Genomic DNA, 24,380 nt, shown 5'->3' with positions numbered 1-24,380 from the left:
TTAAAACTCTCTTCTTCTTCTTCTTCTTCTCCCCCCCCCCCCCCCAAGTGTGGTAGATTTTTTATGCCATTTCCCTCTTGAATAACAGGTCTTGAGTTCAACTCTCCTCGTCGGATAGATCTTTAAGGTCGCTTGGGATAGTTTCCTACGATGTTAAAATCCTCTCTCTCTCTCTCTCTCTCTCTCTCTCTCTCTGGTCCTCTATCTAGGGTCATGAGTTATGAGGATCAGAGATGTCTTGGACTATATCTACTTGAGTTACACAGGTATAGAGACACTTTACTGGGGAGAGCTAGAGAGAGGCAGTCCCAGAGACACATTACAGATTTCTTTTCACTAGATATGGGACAGCCAGAGGAGCAGCCACCACTGCAGAGCTCGTCCCACACTCATTCGACCACTACTGGCACTCTCATCGACCGAGCATTGGAGCTACAGAGATACAGACGACCGCGACTGAGGAGAGGAGCTACACAGCATCGACGGAGACTACAACAGAAGATTCGAGCCATACTCTCTCGACATCCAGAGTGCAGATGAGGATGGATCCTCACCATTTCTTCCATCTTTGTTTCACACACTGTTACATCCAGTTTACCGGGTACCTATTGTATCAGCTGCTACACCCACGTAGTTTTAGATTGTAGTAGTAGTAGTAGTATTTTGTTCCACTTCTAGTTCTTTTCTAGTTCTTTTGTACCCAGACATGGTATTAGATTCACTATTTTGTAACTGATTGGTCTCATAGGTCATTTTGGCCTTTTGAAGACATTAATATAACATTTCATTTCATTTCATTTCTCTCTCTCTCTCTCTCTCTCTCTCTGCACTGAGCCCACCTGCACACTGGATATTGAGAGTATCGATTTTGTCCTTGTTTTTCATTCGCGTCTGCAACAAGCTGCTGCACAGGGGCTTTGCGTGGATACAGTGAGGCACAGCAAGTTCGGTACCCGCAGGGAACCAGCGAGGCTTGGGCAGGTTGGAAGTCTTCTCGCCGTGGGCTGATCCAGCAAGGGGGCCGAGTGTTGTTTGCTATTAACAGCTGCAGGTGCGTGAGCAAGAGCTGCGTGCTTTGGTTTCTATTGGCAGGTACAGGTGACAAGAGCATAATACGAAGGGGCTGAGCCTCTGTGACTTTGGCGGTACTGGTCAAGCGCCCGCAATGGGCTGAGTTGATGTATACACCCGCATCGGGTTGTGGTATTTTGTTTTCTCCGCCTAGAGCCAAAGCGTCGAGCTGTTTTGGAGGTTATGTTGATTCCTTGAGTGGGCCACGAACCCACATCTTTGTATGCCAGTAGTTGAGTGAGCCAGCGTGCTCCGATCCCTCACCATTTTGTATTGTAAGCCGTGGTGGGCTCGCCGAGCTGAGGAGGATATACCTCGCTCGCCTATCCTTGTTTTTGGATTGGTTTCTAGTGTGCCCTGTCCGCATGGACTCAATCGAGTCAGAGCATCGAGCTATACCCGCATCGCCAATGGAGGCCATGATCGCTTCGTCAGTGGAGGCCATGATCATTTCGCCAGTATGTAAGCCCCATACGAAGGCAACTTTTGTGCTTACAAACAAGCGGATAACACAAATGGAAAGGGAGATGAAAGAATGGAAAGCAGAGACGGAGGGATGGTGGAAAGAGAAGGAAAACCTTCTTCAAATGTTTCTCAATGAAGGCACGCAATGGAAGAAGGAGAAAGAGGACTTGCACGCAAAGCTACAAGCATTTAAGGCGGATTCACAAGCACTTAGAGAAGAGGTCACAGCCCTCAAGCGAGAGCTTGCGGATAGAGTAAGCAATGGACTGGAAAAAGGGGAATTTCAGCCCTCGGTGATAGACGAGATCAAGGTTATCAAGGAGCAGGTATGGATGATCACAGAGGAGGAGAAACGGAAGGTGGTAAAGACATCTTCGTGGATGGATGTGATCACGAAGACGCAGAAGAAGGCAGATGGGGCCGACAAATGGATAGAAGTCGCAAGAAACCACATCCGTCCCCACTCCTACAATCATCAACATGACTCTAGAAGAAGAGCAGCGAAGGAAAACTAGAGCCTTGCATATAAGAGTAACCGGTCTAAAAGACGGAGATGATGTGGAAGGGGAAGTCGAAGAACTTCTCCGCATGATGGGTAGTGAGGCTACTCATACAAAGACATGGAGGGCAGGGAAGAAGACACAAGGCAATGGGGAGACTTCAAAAGGGAGAGCTTTAATCATCCGTTTCCCATCCATGGAGGCAAAGAAGGACTTCTTGAAGAAGCGCCCTATACTAAAGAAAACGGGCATATTCCTTGGAGATGACCTCACTCTCACACAACTTGCGCATATGAGAGAGGTAATGCCAGAGATTCAAGCAGCAAGGGAGAAGGGAAAGACGGCCTTCTACAAAGATGGTCGGGTGGTGATTGTAGAGCGGCGCTCCACATGACGGTGCGAGACCTATGGGACCACACTCAAAGTTGCCACCTGGAATTGTAATGGATCTATGCGCCTTGATGTGGGTGCTTTTGAGGATGGTTTTACGGGAAGAGACATCGTCTTCTACTCTGAGACACATGAGGCCCCGGAGTAATCTATGCCTCACATTAGTGAATATAGATAGGAGACAACCTGTAGACAGGAGACACGATCAAAGCACAAAGGGCGGGGCTCAGGAGGAGTGGCAGTGTTATTCAGGGAGGAGTTGCTGCCATTGATACATATAGCCCGCAGGGATGAGCAAGCTAGGTACATGTGGGTGAGATTGAGAGTAGAGATAGGCAGATATCTTTACATTGCTATTTGCTACTTTCCCCCGAGTACGTCAGTTTATGCACCACCCAGAGGACAGTCCGCCTTCTCTATTCTGGATGATGACATATGGGAGTTCTCTAGAGACGGTGACATCATCATTCTAGGGGATTTCAATGCTAGGACTGCCCATCATCAGACAGTATTTTATGATACTTCAGAGGAGATGCTGAGAGATTTGGATGTTGCAGAGACGGGCCTATCGAGACTATCACAGGATGGAGAACACACCAAGTATGGACGACACTTGATAGACATGGGGACTACACATGGATTGGCCATCTTGAATGGCCTACAGAGATTTCCCATTGCGGGGGGTTCTACATGCTTTCCACACAAACATGGAGTCAGCACAGTGGATTATGTCATGGCACAGCCGAGCCTCATCTCTAGTATCCAGGACCTCACGGTTGGACCCAGACCTGTTGGTGTGGCACTGGATCATGCTCTTGTGTCGCTGACCATTTCTTTTCAGTTTAGTGTAGCACACAGGCTACGGGCAGCAACCCCTACTCGCTACACCTTCACGCGGGAGACGGACTCTGTATACATAGATGGGTTTATAGACGCCTGTGCACAGAGGATCCAGGGCAACCTCTGGAGGAGCTTACTACTATACTGACACAGGCACTACATGATGCAGCAGCAGAGGCATACCCACATACCCGGCCTGAGCAGAGGCGCCGTTGGGGGAGCATGCCCCAGAACAGTTGGTATGATGAGGAATGCCGGGACACTAGAGCTAGACTTCAAAGGGAGGTGCTTTTTTGGGGCACATCACTCACAGGCAGTCACAAATTGACTTCCGACGCCTAGTGCAGCGGAAGAAGAGGGCATTTTTGGCTCGCCTAGAGCAGGATCTATAGCAGCTATTCTTGAGTCGGGACTCACGTGAGGCGTGGAGGCTCTTTCATCAGCACTCCCCCCACCATCACTTCTACAGAGGCTTGGGGCCAGTGTGCATCATCTTTGTACACAGTTCCTGAGCAGTCCCCCCCTTCCCGACCCCCTCGATCCATGCCCACACACATGTGCTTTTTTCACCGCTGAGATGGTGAGGAAATCCATTGACAGGATGAGGACAGGGAGAGCATATGATCATGATGGCTTAGTGGCTGAGCATTTCACGCATGCCAGAGATTTACTAGCAGAGCTTCTAGCAGTTATGTTTAACCGTTGCCTGTGTGAGGGCTTGCCTGATACTTGGAGCCTATCTACTTTTGTATATATCTTCAAGTCGGGAGACCCTATGAAGCCTGGGAACTATCTCACTATCATGATTGGACACACATTGGCACGATTGTACGCATCTATTCTTGAGCAGCAGCTGAGTAGATGGGCAGAGAGGGAGGGGATACGCGCAGCCAGGTTGGCAGGTTTCAGGAGGGGTTTTTCTACTCTTGACCATATCTTGACGCTCAGAGCCATCATTGAGGAGGGCAGATCGCGTGGGAGACGGATCTATTGCAGCTTTGTGGATTTCCGGACACAGTGCCTAGAGCTAGATTGATGCGCAGATTACAGCAGATGGGAGTACCCACAGAGCTCAATTGGGGGGTCATGGCATTATACATGTCAGTAGTGGGGCATGTACGCACCCCAGAGGGTCTATCCACACCGGTTTACTCCACTATTGGGGTGAAGCAGGGCTGCCCGCTCTCTCCTACTCTCTTTGGTATGTATGTAGATGAGGTTTATGACTACATTGAGAGAGATGGTGATAGAGGTGCACAGCTGGCAGGGACATGGATTCCACTATTGTTATATGCTGATGATATTCTGTTGATCTTTGACTCTCCGGAGGGGATGCAACGTCACTTGGATGCTTTGCATAGGTTTCCCCAGGAAAGTGGTTTGTCCATCAACCTTGGTAAAACCAAGGTCATGGTATTTAATACCACCCCACAGTGGATCAGGAGGTCAGCGCCCGCCTTCACATACGGCCAGGAGAAGGTGGAGTATACAGATGCTTACACTTTCCTTGGAGTGGTTTTTAGTGGGCCAGCATTTTCATTGAGGAGGCAACAGAGACTAGATTGACCAGAGCCCATGCAGCATTGGGTAGATTGGAAAGGATGTGTTCACAGGTTCAGTTTCAGGAGCCTCGGACGAAGCTCTGGCTCTTTGACACTTTTGTGGCTTCTGCATTGCTTTATGGAGCTAAGATTTGGGGACCTTCACTGGATCATCACGGGAGGACAGGCCGCAATGATAGATGGGGGGACATGGAGAAGCCTCTGGTCTCTATGATCTCGCGGCTCATTAGAGCCAAGGCTTCAGTACCACGTGCTATTGTATGAGCAGAGCTAGCTGCCCCCCCACTGGTGGTTGAGGCGCTCACCAGATCTGTCTCCTTCATACACCGCATGTGTGAACTTCCCAGAGACAGATATGCACGCCTTGCACTTGATTCCTGTCGACAGTTAGCCATGCAGGGAGATACAGCATGCTGGTATGGGGAAATGACATCATGGTTTCAGGCACATGGGTTCAGCATAGACAAATTGCCTCCCTTCCAGTACTCATTGGATGCGCCTCTCTAACTCTTACACAGTCCGAGATCACCAAGATCATTCGCCAGGACTTGACTCAGCTAGACACCAAGAGGACATGGATACAGCCAGTACAGGAGCTGGGCACGAAGATGGCTTTCTACAGAGAGCATCTCCTCCAGCTTACAGAGGTGGTTTTGTGACGAGGTCCAGATACATGGACACCCACTTGTCTCATGGGATACGATGTGCTATTGGCCAGATATGCACATCTTCACACCAGCTGTAGATCGAGACTGGGAGATACAACGGAGTACCAGCAGAGGCCAGGACATGCCCCCTGTGTGACATCAAGCCTGAGACAGAGTTGCACTACACATGCCACTGCCCCGTCTACTACGAGATACGAGGCCGCTTCCATTGCTTGTTCAGAGAGGGCTTTGGACCATTCTCTAGAGTCATGCGGTACGAGGATCAGAGATGCATGGGTTTGTTTTTGCTCGAGCTGCGCAGACACAGAGAGAGCCTGATGAGAGGAGAGGCTAGCCAGTCTCAGAGACAGATCACAGACTTCTTTAGAGCTGCCACTAGACACCTGGAGGAGTTACTACCACAGCAGAGCTCGTCGCTTTACACCAGAGGCATACTGATCGACTAAGCGACTAAGCTGGGGAGATCCAGATGCCCACGACTGCGGAGGACTACACAGCATCGACAGAGGCGGCATCAGAGGATTCGGGTCACTTTGGCTCGACATACACGACGCCCGGTCAGACTACTGACCATGGAGGAGATTGATGAGATCCGCCAGTGACCGATGTTGGATCTCCTGTGATCTAGCTATCCCAGCTAGCTGTTTAGCTGCGTAGTCCACACCTAGCAGTTTAGGATTCCATAGTATTTTATTTTGTCATTTTGTCATTCTATCATTTTGTCATCTTGTTACTCTGACTTTGTATCAGATCCACCACATTGTAACTTTCTGGTCTCATAGGTCACTTTGGCCTTTTGAAGACGTTAATATAACATTTCATTTCATTTCATCTCTCTCTCTCTCTCTCTCTCTCTCTCTCTCTCCCCATTAAAATGACCTTTCAAGTGCACAATTCCCAAAATCAATATAGAAAATATGCCCACAGAGTTGTGCACTGTGATCTGTGGATCCATAAACATATACAATGCATGCCGAGACTACTTCTTGGCGTTCAATTTTCAGATGTTCTAAATATACATTTCTATCAACTTCAAGAGGTGGAAATTCGCCTCATACTGTGTCATACCCATAGCAAGACAAATCTCATCTCTGCCTACACTACATAAAGGAACACTAATATCTTTTGGAGCCATGTTAGGCTCTAGACAAAGCAGGTGGTATAACTGCTACAGAAGAGGAAACATCAAGAGGTGGATCTTGAACAACAGTATCCATGCGTTTGTAAACATGTAAAGCCTAAAGAGCCTCTATCTGCCATTGTTCCCTTCTTCTCCTTTTCTTTCCTTCCCTCTTCCTAGCTAACTCGGCCTTTGGCCTTCTAGTACATGTGTCTGCCTCTCCTGAACATCTATCTTTTGTCTATGCTTTGGTCAATCCACTCTCAGGTAATTAGCCTAGATATCAGACTGTAATAGCTAGACCATCCCCCAGACTAGCATAATCCGTCCTCTCTCTCCATCAGTATGATAACAGTAAGCTCTACCGAAGACAAGGGGATTCTATGCAAGAATTGAACTAGCCTGGTCCAATATCTTGAACTTAACGCAATAATGAAACAATCACAATCATGGAAATGGGAATGGCAAGAGCCATAAGGTAGTCCAGTAGCTCTTTAGTTGGCAGCCTATAATCCACCACCTTTCATACCAAGCAACATTTTTCTAAATGTGAACACCAAGGTCCAAGGACTTGAACACAGGGTGCAAAACTTTTGTTATGTGTCACAAGCAAGTCCAAATGCTCACCGATGTGCATTAGTAAGAAGCATTCTAGCTTTTGAAAAGAGTTGCTTGAGAAGATAGATCAATAATTTTTTCTCAATTAGAGTGTCTCTCTTGAGATAGGCTCTACTATTAGATGAGAAATAAGAGCAATAAGTTTTGCTCAGTTAGAGCATTTTGCTTGAGATAGGATATGCTATTTATGAACAAGTGAGAGCAATAAGTTTTGCTCAGGTAGAGCATCATGCTTGAGGTAGGCTCTTCTACTACTATGAAATCTAGTTAGAGATTCTGTTTGGCTAAAGGAATAGTCTTTTAAGAGAATATTTGATTGTAATCATTCAATTCATGAGCAGGTAATTCCACATATGACTACCAGTTGTCTTTTGAACAAAGATGAGGGTAGCTACTGAAAGTTTGAATTCAATGAAGAAACCAACAGAATCGGTGTGGGTAACCAAGTGGAGTCACCATGCCAATAGAGAGGCTTACTAGAATATGGATTTTAAAGTAAAATTGAAATTGGTGAGGCATTTAACAAGCAGTAAAAGCACTAAAACGACATTGAAGAGAATGGAAAACAACAAACTGAACTTGAAAATACATTGTAGATAAGAAACATAGAGTGGTGGAGCTCCACTCTTTGAGATATTGGCCCTCAACTAGGCACCTTGACAAGATTTCTTCATTTCACTGAAGAATTGTCATGGTTACAACTGCTTTGAGTACGCACACTGACAATCTAATACAATCAGAGTCGTAAATCGTGGAACTAATGTTACCCTAGCCTCTCTTTTATAGGCACTTGGGCTCAAAATTTTGAAAAATCCCAAAAGCGACTTAAAAACAACTTGTTATTTTTACGAAGTGCTCAGCCCAACGGCAATCTCTAGCAACCAAAAAGTGTCACGTCAGCTTGTCCGTACATTGTGCTACAGCAGCATGCCACATCAGCACCCGTGAATCTCGGCATGATTTGCAAGCAATTAATTGTGCTTTGTCTTTGGCGTTTAGGTTTAGCTCATCACTATGTGAATATCTCCCCCATAAAAAGAAGAGTAATCGCCCTTGATTAGGCTTGCAAAATAGACATAAAACCAATCTTTCGTGGACACTGATTTTAGGTAGACATGCCAGTAAGTATAATCATGAAGCGTGCAATAGCACCCCAACTAGCACACATCCTAATCCTCAATGGATGTTGGGTAACAATCAACAATCACATAGTTCACACTGAACATTCACAAATGCACACTGGATTTAGATAATTCCTATTCTCATCTTGGTCCGCACTATACTTTAGATGTCACATTTGACACGCACTTGCTCTATCTATCTAGTCATCACACCCAGGGGGTATTGACCTCTATTCGGATGTCTCTACTGAATGAGAATCAACTAGAATCACCGTGTTGGTGAGTTTCTTTGAGGCAGATTGTTGCATTCACTCTTCTCATTGAAGCCCTAGGTTGAATACCGTCAGCCACAATATTCATGACTATACCAAAAGGATAATTTTAAGAATTCCATTTACAATCTTGTTGAGTTGTTACGGAGACTCGAGACTAGAGTGACTTTTCTGTTGGAACACCATTGGTCTAAGACTGAACGATTTGAATATGTGAGATGAGCTCTATTCACAAGCTTCTCAAATCCAAAAAGATTCAAAGACAAGGTCGTCTCCACCCAGGGACTTTTGTCAAGTCGTTCCTCTCCAATCCAAACTAGTCATGCTTGGTTGGCCTTAATATTGAAATTTGTCGAGTCTTGCATGTCGATAGAAAAATATGTTTATATGTAATGGAGTGTAGTGAAGTCAGTTTCTAGGCTACGTTCATCAACACCTTGTGTGGCATGAGATTCAAAATAGAGGATCTGCCCATGTAAGATGTAGCAATTCATGAACTGTCTCAATTGTTTGTGGAAGAGTAGCACGCATCCTATTGAGCTATCTTTCCAAGAAAATTGTAAATTGAATATTTGAGCTATGTCCTCAATTGTGGAAGAGTAGTGGGCATTCGATTGGGCTATGTCCTCAATTGTGTGGACCAAGTGGACCTTGGTCCACATGGTGGCGTTGATTCTGGTTGCCGTGCAAGTAAAGAATATGTTTGGTAATCCCTATGTATCAACCATGCCAATCAAATCAGAGAAACAACAAAAGAGAGGAAAAGAGTGATGTTGTTTCCACAAAGATTCCGATCTTTCCATGCCTTGTAAATATCTTGCCATGAGTATGTACAAAGTTTGCTTGCCATAAGGCACCCCATACTACAAGAACTTGCCCTTTTCCACAGAGAGGTCAAGGTTAGTAATTGTCATTCCATGAGGAACAAAATCTTGAAACATACATAAGAATTTTGAAATTTACCTCTAAATCTTCAATTTGAAGTTGAGAAAACCTATGTATTTCAGAGAAGCAGCTAGAGAGAGGGAAAAAGTGACATTATTTCCATGGAGATTCCGAGATTTTCATGCCGCCTTAACAGCTAAAAGGATCAAATGGTCCCCCTTTGGCTGGATTTTTTTTTTTTGTCAACCTATGCCTATTTCTTCCAAGGCCCATAGAAAGTGTTCCGTGTAGATAACATGGAAATGATGGTTCAAATCTCATCATTGCAACCGAGGTCCATGGTGGCGAGTGGAATTTTTGATAAAGGAGGTTCCAAAGGAAACTAAAGCCATCTTCATTCCCAACGTTGTCAAAAGCCCAAACTACATAGCTGTTGTTATGAGCGCGTATAGAGCTAGAAGAGAGCAAGAGGAGGCGCTCACAATGTACAAGACCTTGGACTTGATGATAAGCTTAATATTGATTACAAGACTTAATACTTTATTAAGAGAGCTAGATACAAGACTTGGATTACATGACTTGAGTACAAGACAAGGCTTGATTGCAAGGACAAGACTTGAACATAAGAACTAGAAGAGGGATTTCCTCATAGGAGCCTCACAACTGGTGTCGGCAAGACTGAGGGGCTTGTGGCCTAAGACCCCTATTTATACTAGTGCTTGAGGAGGTTACTTGAGGAGGTTAGAATCTTCTAAAACCTTCTTGATCCTTCTAGTTCTTCTAGAACCTTCTGGATCCTTCTTCAGCTTTTTAGAGCTTTCCAGAAACTTCTAGATTCTTTCAGAATCTTCTCCAAGGCTTCTAGAAACTTCTTGATCCTTCTAGTACTTCTAGAACCTTCTAGATCCTTCTTCAACTTCTAAGCTTTCCAGAAACTTCTAGATTCTTTCAGAATCTTCTCCATGCTTATAGAAACTTCTAGAATCTCCTTGATACTTTTAGAACCTTCTAGAATCTTCTAGATCCTTCTAGATTCTTCTAGAGCCTTCTAGCGATCATGTAGGCGATGATGCATGCAGCGACTAACTCTCAGGCATCCATGACAGTTGTTCCTTGGCCAATATTAGAGCTTGTGGTGGCAGTGGATCCATAAAATTGAAGACCAATAAATCATTAATGCCCAACGCCTTCAGCTACAAAGTTGTTGGTAACATATAGGCATAATACCTTGACTAGGGACTCTTTGAGTGAGTAACCATAATTTCATGGCTCTCTACAATGTTTTCATTGAGAGTAAATAGAAGGTCAACCCATGATTTGGAAAAACCTTAACGTTCTTCATTTCCCAACGGGCGTGACGAAGGCCACGCATGTTTCGATCACTGGGCCTAATTGGTCAGTACAATTATATGCCACAGTCATATTATGGCAATGGATGATACAACACGATACAAAGTCTCTTTTGTCTAGTCTTTCTCGTGTCGATGCATTCTTTTTTTCACATCTTTTAGCTATGAGAGGGCAGATTAGTTATTTTGCTAAGTAATCGAAATGGTAAATGTATGCCTAGAATATTTTATAGTTTTTATCTATGGCCTTGTGGATTAGTGAGGAGATATTTGAAGCAATTCACAATGGAAAAATCATGCGTGTGTAAAGGAAATCAGTTAAGACGGGCCTTATGCCCAGCACCTTCTTGGTCTCATAATGCTTGCTCGCCGCCGTGCTCTTTGCATTGGAAAAGCTTGGGAAATGGGCATGATGACTGGGATTATAGACATTCTGCTTGGTCAAACCTAGATCTACTACATAGTAGATTCCATCAATTGTGATGCAGATACAATTAACTAAGCAAGCCACAAGGTGATATCCTTCTCTTTCTAACGGGACAGGAAGAAATTGATATAGAGTGCCAGATCTTGTATGAAAGAATGAAGGGGTTGGGTCCCAATGTTCCTGAGCTGATTATACCTCTAGATTATAGTACCCCTTCCTAGTGAAATACAAACGAGAATTTTTGACCTAGCACCACCAGGAACAAGGAAAGTGGTGATTGCAACCAACATTGCAGAGGAATCTTGAACCGGTAAGTGCAGTATCTACACAGTCACTCTCCGGTTTCTCTACATAGAGAATCTCGACAGGAAACGTTCTTCCTGGATTATCACTTTGTTGTAGAGAGGACATACTGTTATTTTGGATGAGAAATTGAAGGAGGATGCTTCCTTTTCATTCCCCGAGAATCTACCAGTGCTAGGTAACTATATGCTGACTCTACTCCAATACCTGCATCAATGGCACAACATAGCCAAATAAGAGCTGGGGCTGCTGCGGCAAGTAATGGAACAATTACAAGACATGCCTCCTTTACTTTACGCCATTGCTCGTGAACGTGATGCACTCCCTAAGTTGTATCCCGCCTTATTTCCCACGGGCCACAATGCTCCATGGAACCTCTGGAGCATAAGCATTATGTGGCCTTGGTAGATAGATTCAAGGAATGGAGGGTTAGATGAAAGAAAATGAGGAGGTCATCACTGATTTGCTAAAACATCATGAAGCCCAAGCCCAACATGATCAATCAGGTTGAGGGTTACTTTTTGACGGGTATTTTGCTAGTTTTTAACGAGTGAAAATGTAAGCTACCCTTAAAAAAATACACTAAAATGCCATAAAATTTTAAAACCACTACAAATTTGAAGGGCAAGGGTGCTCCTAAATAATCAACTCTAATCAGGTCAACATCAAGAGGGCCTAGACATCTTACTACAGAGCTTCATGGATCGGAAAGCGCACCGGGAGCATCTGTTGCAACTATGCAATATGAGCTAGTCCAACACTGTCTGCTGACGCAACGCATACCCACTGAGAACAATGAGAAGCTAGCCATGGACAATGCTGTTTACTGGGAGGCAGAAAGTCTACTCGAAGCAAAACAACAGGCCTCTGCCCCAAGGATGGACTGCCATTGCTCACTTGTGTGTTCAGACAGCCAGGGTCCGAGTGGAAATGGACAAAATTTATATACCCACCTCAAGAAGGGTTACCAAATGCAAGCTCAGCATCATGGAACGAAGAGAAGCAACTAGTTTGGGCATGGATACCCCTTGTAGCAAAGGTGAAATCAGGACAACCAGGCAAAGACCAAGGAGGGCAGGAGAGCCCCTGGACGGCGACCTAGCAATTGGAATGTTTCTGCAGCATGCCCACCAGTTTGCGGAGCAGCTGCACAAGCACCTGAATATAGTGCTGGTTAGGCAAGTTTCCAATGCCTCTCAGAAGAAATGCAAGGATGAGGCTTCCACAAGCGAACACCGGGGCAGACACCAGGTTTGTGCCTTTTCTACAGTGAAATGCTATCCGACCTCATGCTCTTCCTAGTCCTTGATGATGCCCACATGTTGGGCCACAAGGCACAGGTGCCCCCATCTGATCCTCTTGAGTAGCTTTTCCCAGTCCTTGATGATGCCCACATGGGGGACCATTTATTGGAACAGCTTTACATGGGGGCACAGGTACCCCCATGGGATTCTTTTGGCTAGCTCCTCCATTTTCTAAATTACAAGCTTGCATTCAGCATGCTTCTACAATGGTTTCCGTGAGAAAGAGGAGTTCTTTGGGTTGATCTCCATAGTGCGCGATGATTTTATACGAACCAACCTGAGTGACCCCACAGTAGGATTAGTCTCTTCGTACAGCCAGGGAGCGATGCAAGAGAGCCTCCGCAAACACCGGCGTGAGAGGGATTCGGTAGACTAGAACCCTATATCAATTTATTAAATTCCTCCCCAGCACACTCCTCGTTGATTAAAATTATTCCATACTAGTTTATTAGTCCCACATCAGCAACGAGGACAGTCAGGCACCATAACACCTTCAGACCATCTGGGAGCTCAAGAAAACTGGGAAGAGGTGTGCTAGACCAAGAACCAACCAAAGCAAGACGGACATCTGAGTGTGAAGCCAAGTCTCAACAACCAAGAATCAGTTCAAGATACCCGTTGAGGTTATAGCAAAGAAGGGTGCCACGAAATGGAGGGCAAGACGAAGGGGCAAGATGATGGCGCAACAACAATAAAAAGGACGACCCTGTCATCACGCTGGGAGATCTGAGGGCAAAGCTCTGTTTAACCCTTGTGTGAATTGCTCATGTAGAGAACTCATATACTAAGCGAGTGGGCATTTGTACTTGATGAATACAATAGTCTTTGTTGTCTCACTTTGTTCATCTCCTCTACTTGCTCTGTTTTCTGTCTTGAAGTACTTTATGATATGCTCTGTTGTATATCATAGTCTTGAAGCACTACTTAGTCTCATCCAAGTGGTAGTTAACGGATTGCACTTTCTTGGGACCTCTGGAAGCTTCCCCCATTTCCCATCTCCACAATATTTCTTGTCAAAGTCCAGGTCAACCACGAACTCCCCTAAGTTGACTCTTTCATGTACACGACCTAGAGTCAACACAAAGATCCATGAGAGAGCTCATGGGATGATCGCCATTGTATACTTTCTCGATTGTACACCTCATCAATCCTCATGTGATTGTACCCCTCCCCATATGTTTTGAGATGATGTATTATGTGACGCTGATGCTGGTGATGAGGATGTAGGGTCTGTATTTTTATGTTCCCTAGACATTGTAGAGTCACACATGGATATAATTTTTTGGTCATACAGGTCATTTTGGCCTCTCATTGTATCTAGTACCAGTGTATCAGCTCTCATTTCTCCCCCCCCCCCCACCCACGCCTTTTTTTTTTTGGTTGTACTCAGACATTGTACTGGATTCACCACTTGTAACTTTTTTGGTCTCATAGGGCACTTTGGCCTTTTGTAGGTGTTAGTATATCATTTCATTTCATCTCTCTCTCTCTCTCTCTCTCTCTCTCTCTCTCTCTCTCTCTCTCTCTCTCTCTCTCTCTCTCTCTCTCTCTCTCTACTGTACGCATCCATTCTTGAACAAAAATTGAGTAGATGGGCAGAGAATGAGGGGATAAGGGCAACAAGACAAGCTGGATTCAGAAGGGGTTATTCCACTTTAGATCATATTCTTACGCTCAGAGCCATTATTGAGGAAGGAAGAGCAAACGGGAGAAGGATGTATTGTTGCTTTGTGGATTTTCGGAAAGCTTTTGATACAGTACCAAGGGCCAGACTGATGCGTAGGATGCAAGAGTTAGGGGTCCCCAAAGAGATTATTTGGGGGATCATAGCCGTATACGGATCAGTAACTGGTTATGTACGTACTCCAGAAGGGGATTCCGACGTTGTTCATTCCACCGTTGGAGTAAAGCAAGGATGCCCACTGTCCCCTACTTTATTTGGTATGTACATCGATGAGGTATCAGATTACATTGAGAGAGAAGGAGACAGAGGTGCTCAACTTGCAAGGTCATGGATCCCTTTGCTGTTGTATGCAGATGATATTGTATTGATAGCAGAATCACCAGATGGAATGCAGAGGCAGCTAGATGCTTTACATAAATTCGCAGAGGACAGTGGATTGTCGGTAAACTTGGGTAAAACCAAAGTTATGGTGTTTAACACCACACCGCAGTGGGTTAGGAGATCGGCACCTACATTTGCATATGGCCAGGATACAGTAGAGTACACAGATGCATACACATACCTTGGGGTGCTATTTGCAGGACCGAAGTTTACTCTTAAGAAAGCAGCGGATGCTAGATTATCTAGATCCTGTGCGGCCTTGGGAGGGTTGGAGAGGATGTGTTCACAAGTGCAGTTTCAGGAACCACGAACAAAACTTTGGCTCTTTGATACTATGGTGGCTTCGGCTATGCTTTATGGGGTCCAGATTTGGGGACCATCTGTGGATCAGGATAATTGGAAGTCAATGGAGAGACCTTTGGTATCTATGATTTCCCGATTGATTAGAGCCAAGGCCTCCGTACCACACGCGATTACCCGAGCGGAACTAGCGGCCCCTCCGATAGAAATTGAAGCTCTTACCAGATCAGTGTCCTTTATGCATGGTTTGTGGGATACAAATAACTACCGATATACTAGATTGGCCCTCGAATCCTCTCGTCAATTGGCAATGAAAGGGGATACATCATGCTGGTATGCGCAACTGTCATCGTGGTTTCAGAGACACGGGTTCAGTATGGAAAGATTACCCCCCTTCCAATACTCACTTGAGGCTCCATCACTGGCAATTACACGAACGGAGATTAATAAAATCATCCGACAGGATCTTATACAGTTGGATACTAAGAGGACATGGGTAGACCCTACACAAGAACTGGGCACGAAGATGGCCGACTACAAAGAAAACTTCCTACAACTATCTGAAGATGGATTTGTGATTCGCCCGAGTTACATGGATACCCACCTGTCTCATGGTTTGAGATGTGCTATTGGTCAGATTCGTACATCCTCACACCAGTTGGAAATTGAATTTGGCAGATTTAGGGGAATCCCACCCAAAAGCAGAATTTGCAAGTTATGCGGAATGGAGCCGGAGACAGAATTATGCTACATATGCCACTGCATAGTATACTACGAGATACATGGGCGTTTTCATTGCCTCTTCAAAGAAGGCTTTGGACCTCTAGATAGAATCATGCAATACCAAGATCAATGATGCTTAGGCTTGTACCTACTGGAACTACATCGGCACAGGGATAATCTAATGAGAAGACAAAGAGCACTATAGCCTCAAAGGCAGATCACAGATTTCTTCGGATCGAGTGAAGCAGGAGTGGAAGGGGAAACAGGAGGCCATCAGCCAACACAAAGGAGTACCCACATTCATACCAAAGGCACCCTAATTGACAGAGCGATTGAGCTTAGGAAATCGAGACGACCAAGACCAAGAGGCAGAAGCACACTTCACCGGAGGAGACTACAACAAAGGATTAAAAGCATTCTAGCCAGACACCGAGAATGCTCCTAAGAAGTTTATTTAATACTTTGTATTTAGTTTTTCACATTCACTTTCACACTTTTCACACCTAGTACTTTAGTACTAAGGTACCCAGACATTGTAACAGATTCACCACTTTGTATCAGTTTGGTCTCATAGGTCATTCTGGCCTTTTGAAGACGTTAATATAACATTTCATTTCATTTCATTTCTCTCTCTCTCTCTCTCTCTCTCTCTCTCTCTCTCTCTCTCTCTCTCTCTCTCTCTCTCTCTCTCTCTCTCTCTCTCGGATTGCCCTTCGGCGTTTAGTGCGACTGAAGAAGCGGGCCTTTTTAGCCCAGATGGAACGTGATTTGTATCAGCTCTTTTTGAGCCGAGATTTAGGTGAGGCCTGGCATCTCTTCCATGAGCACTCACCTCCTCCAGTGATTACCTCTCCCGAGATTTGGGGTCAATATGCAGCATCATTATATACAGTACCTGGGCAACCACCATTACCAGACCCTCTAGAGCCATGTCCAGCCACTAGTACCTTCTTTACCACTGAGATGGTGAAGAACGCCATTGACAGGATGAGGACTAGGAGAGCATATGATCATGATGGTTTGGTGGCAGAGCACTTGATACATGCTAGAGATTTATTGTCAGAGGTTCTTGCGCGGTTGTTTAACCGTGTCATGTGTGAGGGACTACCCGAGTCCTGGAGATTATCTACTATTGTACCTCTTTTCAAGGCAGAGGACCCCACGGTACCAGGGAACTACTGTACTATTATGATAGGGCACACATTGGCACGGTTGTATGCATCCATTCTTGAACAGCAACTGAGTAATTGGGCAGAAAATGAGGGCATACGAGCAGCAGGACAGGCTGGATTCAGGAGGGGTTTCTCCACTTTGGACCATATTCTTACACTCAGAGCCATTATTGAGGAGGGTCGGGCACATGGGAGACGGATGTATTGTTGCTTTGTGGACTTCCGCAAGGCATTTGACACAGTGCCGAGGGCCAGATTGATGCACAGGCTACTGAAATTGGGAGTACCCACAGAGATCATATGGGGGATCATGGCTTTATACGGCTCAGTGACTGGCCAGGTACGCACTCCTGAGGGGATTTCTGACATTGTTCATTCCACTATTGGAGTGAAACAGGGGTGTCCTTTGTCCCCTACACTTTTTGGTATGTATGTAGATGAGGTCTCTGACTACATTGACAGAGAGGGTGACAGAGGCGCTCAACTGGCAGGGACATGGATCCCTTTATTATTATATGCTGATGATATTGTGTTAATGTCAGAGTCGCCAGAGGGCATGCAAAGACATTTGGATGCATTGCACAACTATGCAGAGGATAGTGGACTGTCTGTGAACCTTGGTAAAACCAAGGTTATGGTGTTTAACACCACACCACAGTGGGTCAAGAGATCGGCACCTACACTCGTATATGGCCAGGACACTGTGGAGTACACAGATGAATATACATATCTGGGGGTGGTATTCACGGGACCGAGGTTTACGCTGGAGAGTAGCAGAGACTAGACTATCCAGAGCCTATGCGGCATTAGGAGGGCTAGAGAGGATGTGTTCGCAGGTTCAGTTTCAAGAACCACGAACAAAACTATGGCTCTTTGATACTTTGGTTGCTTCAGCTATGCTTTATGGGGTCCAAGTTTGGGGACCATCTATGAATCATGACAGTTGGAGGAACATGGAGAGACCCTTGGTATTTATGATATCCCGGATGATTAGAGCCAAGGCCTCTGTACCACATTCGATTATTCGAGCGGAGGTAGCCGCCCCTCCTATAGAGATTGAGGCTCTTACCAGATCAGTGTCCTTTATGCACAGTCTATGGGATACACATAGAGGCAGATATACTAGACTGGCTCTTGAGTCCTCTAGACAGTTAGCGATGCAGGGAGATGCATCATGTTGGTATGCACAGATGACCTCATGGTTTCAGAGGCATGGTCTCAGCATGGATAGATTGCCTCCCTTTCAGTATTCCCTGGATGCACCCTCCCTGCCAGTCACACGGACGGAGATCACTAGACTCATTCGTCAGGATCTTATACAGTTGGACACCAGGAGGACATGGGTAGAGCTGATACAGGAGTTGGGCACGAAGATGGCTTTCTACAAAGAGCACCTTCTCCAACTTTCAGGGGATGGGTTTGTGACTCGTCCGAACCACATGGACACTCATTTATCTCATGGTCTACGATGTGCTATTGGTCAGATTCTCATATCCTCACACCAGCTGGAGATTGAGATAGGTAGATTCAGAGGGATACCACCAGAGTCTAGGATATGTCAACTATGCGGTAGAGAGCCAGAGACAGAGCTACACTACATATGTCACTGCACTGTGTATTATGAGATACGAGGGCGCTTCCATTGCTTATTCAGGGAGGGTTTTGGACCCCTAGATAGAGTCATGAGGTATCAGAACCAGAGATGCCTTGGCTTATATCTACTTGAGCTACACCGACATAGAGACAGTCTGTTGGGGAGACATGGAGTACGACAGTCGCAGAGACAGATCACAGACTTCTTTGGATCGAGGGAGCCAAGAGACCAACCACCAGCACAGGGTTGTACCCGCATTCATACCAGAGGCACCCTCATTGACAGGGCGATTGAGCTCGGGAGATCGAGACGACCACCACCGAGACACAGGAGCACACTACATCGACGGAGACTCCAGCAGAGGATCAAAGGCATTCTAACACGACACGCAGATTGTCATTGAGGGCCTATTCTACATTTTCACATTTCACACTTCATTTCAGTTTTCATTTTTACTTTCAGTACTTTTTGTACTTGTACTTCAGACATTGTATTAGATTCACCACTTTGTATCTGATGGTCTCATAGGTCATTTTGGCCTTTTGAAGACGTTAATATATCATTTCATTTCATTTCTCTCTCTCTCGTACATCAATCTATGTTGGGCCTAGAGGGAAGTCACCTTGCTCTGTCCTAAACGATGACATGGGAGTTTTCTAAGGATGGTGACATCATCCTTCTAGGGAACATCAATGCCCCGATGGAAAATGCTCAGTCAGTTTTCTATGACACTTTAGAGGAGATGCTTAGAGAGATGGATGTAGGAGATTTGGGGCTTGGCAGACATATATAGAATAGAGCAGATAGAGTATGGGACACATCTCACGGAGATGGCGACTATGCATGGTCTGGCCATACTTAATGGGCTACAACGTTTTCCTAGAGCGACCGGTTTCACATGCTTTCCACACAGGCATGGGGCAGGCACAATGGACTATGTCATGGCACAACCGAGCTCCATCCCTTGCATTTAGGATTTCTCAGTAGGACCTAGACTGGTGGGTGTAGCAGTTGATCATTCTCACTTCACACTTTTCGTCTCCTTTCTGTACAGTACAGCCCAGGTGTCAAGAGGGAGGACACATACCCTTTATACTTTACATTAAAGACTGACTTTGTTTAGATAGAGGAGATATATAGTCATCTATCTACAACAGCAAGGCATGACTCTCAGTAAAGGAGATCACCACTTTATTGACTGAGACATAGGCAACCCACACACTCGGCTTGATTAGAGACTCCGTTCTCGGAGCATGCCTTAGAACAGTTGGTATTACAAGGAGTGTAGAGAGACGAGAGCACAACTTCAGAGGGATATTCTCCTAGGGGTCATCAATCATAGATAGTCATCAATCATAGATAGTCATCAATCATAGATAGTCTCGCCTTCCGGCGCCTTGTGCAACGGAAGAAGCAAGCGTTCCTTAGGAGAGGCGTGGCATTTCTTTCATGAGCACTCCCCTCCCCCAGTGATTCCTTCACCTGATGTGAGGGATCAGCATGCAACATCCTTATATACGGTCCCTCGACAGAGACCCCTTCCAGATCCTCCTGAGCCATGTCCATCTACGAGTACCTTCTTTACCATTGAGATGGTAAAGATGGCCATTGACACGATGAGGACCAGGAGGGCATGTGATCATGATTGTCTAGTAGTAGAGCACTTTATACATGATAGAGATATGGTAGAAGAGGCTCTTGCAGTTCTGTTCAATTGTGTCATTTTGCACTCTAGAGGGAATATCTGATTTAGTTCACTCCACTTTTGGAATGAAACAATGTTGTCCATTGTCTCTTGCTATAATTGGTATGTATATAGATGAGGTTTCTAATTACATTGACAAAGAGGGTAACAGGGGTGCCCAACTAGTAGGGACATGGATTCCATTGTTATTATATGCTCATGATATTGTGTTGATCTTTGTCTCAGTGAAGGGTATGCAACGACATTTGGATGCATTACATTGCTTTGCGGAGGATTTGTTTGTAAAGCTTGGTAAAACCAAGGTTATGCTGTTTAGCACCACACCACAATGGATCATGAGACCAACACCTACATTTACTTGTGGTCAGGAGAATGTGGAGTACACAGATGCATACATTTATCGTAGGGTAGTCTTTATTGGGCCAAGGTTTTCTATGAAAAGAGCAGTAGAGACTAGACTGACCAAAGCATATGCGTCCTTGGGAGGATTGGAGAGGATGTGTTCGTAGGTTCGATTCTAGGAACCCCGAACAAAGCTCTGGCTCTTTGATACCTTGGTAGCTTCAGCTATGCTCTATGGGGTTTAGGTTTGGGGACCCTTTATGGGTCAGGATGTGGTGGAGACGTACGGAGAGGCCCTAGGTATCTATGATCTCTTGGTTGATTAGAGCCAAGGCCTCCGTGTCATACAAGATCATTAGAGCGGAGTTAGCAGCCCCTCCCCCCATGGAGACAAAGGCGCTTACTAGATTAATCTCCTTTATGCACAACGAGAGACAGATATGCTAGATTGGCCCTTGAGTCCTCCAGACAATTAGCTTTACAGGGGATGTATTTCTATAGAGAGCATCTTCTCCAACTTACACGGGATGGACTTGTGATTCGACCCAGCTATATGGTACACATCTATCTCATGGGTTACGGTGAGCCATCGGTCAGATACAAACATTTTCACACCAGCTTGAGATTGAGATTGGTAGATTCAGAGGGATACCAACAGCTAGTAGGATATGCCGCCTATGCCATATAGAGCCAGAGATGGAGAGGCATTATATATATCAATGCACAGTGTATTATGAGATACGTGGTCGCTTCCACTGTCTCTTCAGAGAGGGATTTAGACCCTTCTCCAAAGTCATGAGCTATTAGGACCAGAGATATCTTATCTTGGACTGTATCTACTTGAGTTACACAGACAGAGATGGTTTGCTGATGAGATCTTGAAAGAGAGAATCCCAAAGACAGATTACTGATTTCTTCACACCAGACACTAGAAGATAGAGGAGCAGCCACCACTACAAAGCTCAGCTCATACTCACACCCGCAGTACTCTTATTGATCGAGCATTGGAGCTAGGGAGATCGAGACGCCCATGACCGAGGAGAGGAGGTCACAGCATCAACGGAGAATACAACAGAGGATTCGAGCCATACTATCTCGACATCCAAAGTACAGATGACGATGGATTCATCACCCATTATATCACCCTCTTGTATTGGGCACCCGTTGTATCAGTGGTCACACATACCCCACACAGTTCCAGCTAGTAGAAGTTCTAGATTCATTTAGTATCTCTTCTTTTTTTGAACCCAGACATGGTATCAAATTCACCAGTTTGTAATGGATTGGTCTCATAGGTCATTTTGGCCTTTTGAAGACATTAATACATCATTTCATCTCTCTCTCTCTCTCTCTCTCTCTCTCTCTCTCTCTCTCTCTCTCTCTCTCTCTCTGTGTGTGTGTGTGTGTGTGTGTGTGTGTGTGTGTGGCTTGAAAGGCGGCCTACAGGGTTTGCAAGGCAGCACGCAAGGCCTGTGGAGCATTGTGCGAGGTACATAAAACCCTAAACACGTGACATTCTGCTGTTCGAACCCTAAAGCATGCTAGTTTGTAGATCGACAATTTCCTTGTTCCCAAATCGAACGGCATCGTAAATGAGATTTGGGTGCTCTAAACCTTTGTCCCTGAATTTTTAATAAGGTGAGGGTAGCTTAAGCAAAGGGGTTTCAGCAAGGACGCTCTTTAGGCAAAGGCACGGGGAACTCTCCTCTGATGGACCAACCATACATTATCGGAGATCCAGATTCATATCAAATCCTTCTTGAGAAGGTACAAGTAATGATCTAGAAGGAGATGAACCTCATGAGGGAGACATTGAGAAAGAAATGTATGCAACTGTGGAGAATTATAGAAATGCTATGTATTCATATATGAGGAAAGACCTGGACAAAGAGATGCTCGGTAAGCGTGATGACATATACATTGCATTGAAAGGGGATATGCAAGCTATTGTGAGGGCAGAGGTGCAGGTAATGGAAGCTCTGATGCAAAAAATGTTAGTTGACGCTATTGTTGCTAGTGAGTTGTGAAAATCAAACATGGAAAAACGCATAAGTGCAAAAGATACATTGATTGAAGAGCTTAAGGGAGAATTGGCAGTTTGTAAGAGTAAAAATATTCCTGGACAGGAGGGAGAAATTCAACCCTTAGTGATTAAGGATCTCGATTATATCAAAGAACAAGTGATAACTCTCAAGGAAGAGGAAGAGCAAAAGTCGAGAACAAGCACTTCATGGGCGTCCTCACCAAAACGCAAAAGAAGGTTGTTGAAACTAAAGAGTGGATTGAGGTTGCAAAGAAGGGAAAAGCCAAGATGGAAGACATTATTTTCTACTCTCAGACACATCAAACTCCCGGTGTCACACTTCTTGGAGTGATAGGATACCACTGGGAGACCACTTGTAGACAGAAGGTGAGATCAGGCATAGAGGACGTGGATCAGGAGGTGTGGTAGTTTTATTCAAGGAAGAGTTGCACCCTCTCATTCATATTGTTCGGAGAGATGAGCATGCTAGATATATGTGGGTGAGGGTGAGAGCAAAGACAGGGAGGCCACTTTATATTGCAATATGCTATTTTCCCTCGAGCACATCTCTGTATGCATCACCCAAGGGGCAGTCACCATACATGATTTTAGATAAGGACATATGTAGGGATGGGGATGTGATCCTCCTAGGAGACTTCAATGCCACGATGGGCCACTCTCAAAAAACCTTTTATGATACCTCAGAGGAGATGTTAAGAGAGTTGGATGTCTGTGATCTGGGATTGGCTAGGTGCTCACAAGATGTGGTGCATAATGAATGTACGACATATTTGAAATGGGGTCTGCACATGGACTTGCCATCTCGAATGGCCTACAGAGATTTCCAACAACAAATGTTATGGCTTAACCCAGTCTTTCTACCATCTATTTAGGATTTTACAGTCAGCCTCAGGCCTCTTGGGGTAACAATAGATCACGCCCTCCTCACATTTACAGTTTCATTCCGGTTTAGTATAGCTCCGTTGGCCCAGGCATCTACGCATACTCGATACACTTTTACATCAAAGATTCAATTTGTCTACATGGATTGCATTTGCAGACGCTTGGCCACAGAGGAAGCCGAGATGCCCATTAGAGGAGCTTGTCTAGAGATTGACAAAGACTTTACATGATGTAGCAATAGAGGCATACCTGCACACCCAACCCGGGCACAGACAACGTTTGGGGAGTATGCCTTAGGACAGTTAGTATAGTGAGGAGTGTAGAGAGATGAGAGCCACACTCCTGAGAGAGGCTCCTTTAGGAGCCATTACTCATAGACAATTACAGATAGCCTTCTGGCACCTAGTGCGAAAGAAGAAGAGGACTTAACTTACTCAGTCAGAGGAGGAGTTGTACGAGCTATTCTTGAGCAAGGACTCAGGCGAGGCATGGAGATATTTTCATGAGCATTTTCCCCCACCAACTATCACATCCACTGGATTTGCAGCGCATATACAACATCTCTTTACATAATTCCAGGGTAGCAATCTCTACTTGACCCTCCAGAGCCATGCCAACAGACATGCACTTTCTTTATGGTTGAGATAGTAAGAAAGCC

At 45.2% G+C, this 24,380-nt stretch overlaps 1 protein-coding gene across 3 annotated transcripts in view; it reads left to right on the top strand.

Annotated features, from left to right (window-relative positions):
- Window positions 1-24,380, top strand: part of LOC147418670 (putative ABC transporter C family member 15) — a 177,810-nt gene that overhangs the window by 102,439 nt on the left and 50,991 nt on the right. The gene's annotated exons all lie outside the window — the stretch shown is intronic.

This window comes from Adiantum capillus-veneris, chromosome 29 (assembly GCF_014529385.1).
Source record: "Adiantum capillus-veneris isolate H3 chromosome 29, ASM1452938v2, whole genome shotgun sequence".
Taxonomy (NCBI): domain Eukaryota; kingdom Viridiplantae; phylum Streptophyta; class Polypodiopsida; order Polypodiales; family Pteridaceae; genus Adiantum; species Adiantum capillus-veneris.
This window is presented reverse-complemented; position numbering and strand designations above follow the sequence as displayed.